This window comes from Lactuca virosa, chromosome 9 (genome assembly GCF_052849685.1).
Source record: "Lactuca virosa cultivar CGN04683 chromosome 9, Lactuca_virosa_CGN04683_v6, whole genome shotgun sequence".
NCBI lineage: Eukaryota > Viridiplantae > Streptophyta > Magnoliopsida > Asterales > Asteraceae > Lactuca > Lactuca virosa.
Genome location: NC_136434.1, coordinates 284,862,659 through 284,866,032, shown reverse-complemented (window position 1 = coordinate 284,866,032; position 3,374 = coordinate 284,862,659). Strand labels below are relative to the sequence as shown.

Genomic DNA, 3,374 nt, shown 5'->3' with positions numbered 1-3,374 from the left:
CTTTTTCTTGTGAATGCAAATGTGCCGGATCGAATGAAATCAGAGAACCATTCTTGAAAAATGTGTTGAACCGCTGCCACGACGTGGGAAAGCAACGCCACGTCGTGGTTTTGAGCAAACGGTCATCAATATCGAGCAAAATAATGTCGCCACGACGTGGTTCGACGTGGTTTAAGGATGCCACGTCGTGGTGTAGTAAGATTCAGTCGCGATTAAATTTTTTGCCACGACGTGTTGATAATGTCCACGTCGTGGTGTCTTCTCAGAGAATCTTCTAAGATTGAAACAGGTGGGCATCGACTCTTTGTAATGTGTAAGATCATACCCACTCTTCTTTTCAGTAAATATCTTCAAAATTCTTTTCTCTTCATTATGTGGGAACCCCACACTTATTCAAAAAATTGTTCTTCAGTTATGATCTTCAAAAATTGCACGACTTCTTCAAATTTAGCTCCTTCACTGCTTTAATTTCGTTCAACACTACAAAATAAGATCAAGAACTAGAGAAACACATCATTTCATTCGGTTAAACTAAAAAAAACTAAAAATTAAAAATTAAAAACTAAAACAAATCAAAAGGAAACGAAAATGCAAACTCATAAAAATCGGGTTGCCTCCCGACAAGCTCTTCTTTTTGAGGAGTCGTGAGTCGGACTCCTTCCCACTCTACGTTGCATCGGGTGGAAGTGTAACCTCCTCATTCTCCATCATCTTGAACCTTACTTGTTTGTAAGCAAACCTTCTATTAAATTCTTTTCTTGAACTTTCTTCCATTGTTGGGTTGACATCTTCTTTATGTTTCCGCTTGGGTTCTTTCTTCATTCTTGTGTCTTTAGCTTTTGTCTTGTCTTTTTCCGGGTTTTTCTTCTCAAAATTGGACTCATCACTCTCTTCTTCTTTTTCTTCAATTGGCTTTGTGACTTGATTTGGTGGTCTTGTAAGAGAAAACACCTCAAAAATCATAGGCGTTGAAACTGGAGGTTTCGAATAATTCACTTCTTTTTCCAATTGCTCTTCGGGTAAAGCCTCCTCCCATTCCTCCCACTCTTCTTCCTTCACGTGTTCAAATTCATCATGCTTAAGGAACTTCGTGTTTTCTTGTTTCACCAGATTTGCATTGGCACGAGATGGGAAAGGGAGAGGTGGTCGATACGGCTCAACAACTGAGAAATAATAATTTTCATTTATCGCCCACGACATGGCACTATTGCCTCCACGTCGTGGCGACTGGGCAGCTTCATGACACTCTTCTTCTTCTTCTTTCTTTTTTTACTTCGAGTGACTGATTAGACTCCTCATCAAGGTGCTTCATATGCACCAATTTATCTTCTTTTTATGTATCAATGGCCATGACTTGACCCATAGGGATTGGCTCAACTTTTCTTAAAGGTAGATCCGATAGCTTTTCTTGTACAAGTTTTGTTAATTGCCCAACTTGTGTGTGGATGCTCAAAATAGATGCTTGTTGAACTCTAAGTGTTGCATCAGTTGCATCATTTCTTTTTTCGCTAGCTTCCATGAATCTTAATAGCATTGACTCGAGAGCTAATATTTTCTCAGATTGGACTTGCTCAATTTGGTAGAGATCATGCTTAAGTTCTTGAATTTCTTTCACATCTCGTACTGTCTTGTACTCCACATCACAATCCTTAGTAGAATGGGGTCCCCCACAAGCTCCGCATCTATCATGAATTGATCCACCAATTTTTGTGATCTTTTCTTCCATTGCGTCGAGCTTTGCAATTACTGCACTAATAGTATCTTGACCTTCATCTTTACTTTACTTTCCTCTAGTGAAATTCTCCTTTGAGTTATGATACTCTCTTGAATGCTTAGCGAATTCTTCAATCAAAGCTTTATTTGTTGCCGGATTCTTCTTTGTCATGTGCCCTTGTGAGTCTAAAAGTTGACGATTGCACACATTGACTCCCTCATAAAATATCGAGATTTCTTGTTGCACATTGAAGTCATGTTGAGATCAATGTCGTAAAAATCTCTTCTAGCGTTCCCAAGCTTCGTATCATGACTCCCCTTCTAATTGTTGAAAAAATTGGATATTTCTCTTAAGCTTTGCCACTTTTGAAGGAGGGTAAACTGGTTGATGAACCCAGTCTTAAAATCAGCCCATGTCGTGATTGCTCCAAAGGTAACTGATTTTAACCATTCTTTTGCTTCACCCTTCAATGTGACCAGAAAAAGTCGAAGCATCACCACATCTTTACTCACGTTAGGTGCATTAAAATAATGTGAAATCTCCACCACCTCTTCTATATGCTCATAAGCGTCCTCGTGCTCCTTCCCATAAAAAAGTAGTTCCCTTAACATATTAATAATGTGCCCCGGAAGTTCCAAATTTGTCGTGGTTGGGATTTTTGGTGGATCAAGTCCCCATCTGTTTTTGCTACTCATATGTCGCTTGTACTCTTCCATTGACATAGTCGTGATGTCCCCCATATTTCTTGCTAAAAAAACTAGAAAACAAATGCGTAAAAAGGAACAAAAAAAATAATAATAATAAAAGAAAAATTAACTGAAGCGAGACCACGATGTGGTGAAGATAACCACGACGTGGTTGCGTCTCAGAGAAAAAAAAACTAAAATAAAAAAATGAAACAAAAGTAACTTTTTGTGGTTTTTACCCCACAAAAAGGATCGATAACTAAAAACAATTAAACTAATAATCAAATAAGTCGTTCCCCGGCAACGGCGCCAAAAACTTGAATGTGAACAAAATATACCTATCACCTTTTAAATTTATAACCTAACAAACTTATACTAACTATGCACCTATAGGCAGTGTACCTAGTCAGATTATATTATAGCTTGGGTAATTCGGGTGTCGATCACAGGGAGTGGTATTTAATTAATAAAATAATTACTAAAAGCTAAAGTAAGAAAAACAACTAAAAGTGGGGGTTTTATCTGATTTTACAAGTTCAGAAAAACTTAAGCACTCAACTAAAAATGATTATAATCAATATACTAAAGCACTTTCGTTTAGTTTCGAATCCACCTTTTTCCTATGGTTAGTTCTTATTTATGTATTACTTGGGTTGGCTACCAATTTATATGGAATTAGTGATATTGGTCAAATCTACTAATCTTTTCACCAATTCATGAACTACTTTGTATGGTCATACACAAGCAAAACACAAAAATTAGTTATTCATTATAGATGGGCTATGTAAGATTTATCTAAGAAAACACATTTATAGTCACAATTATGTTCTCCAGCACAACTAAATTTGTTACTTTTATTACTTATCTAAGATTTGGTCGATCCGAGCTCTAGCAATTTAATGGTCACTAAATAACTAGTTAAACAAGTTCATGTAATTTAATGGTCATTAAGCTACACTAAACTTTAATTTAAA

General features: G+C 36.7%; 1 non-coding gene across 1 annotated transcript; it reads left to right on the top strand.

Moving 5' to 3' along the window:
• The first annotated feature begins 1,964 nt into the window (after nucleotides 1–1,964).
• LOC145141475 (small nucleolar RNA R71) lies at nucleotides 1,965–2,071 on the top strand. Its single transcript, XR_013722683.1, has one exon. It is a non-coding gene; the product is annotated as a small nucleolar RNA R71 (small nucleolar RNA).
• Nucleotides 2,072–3,374: the final 1,303 nt, after the last annotated feature.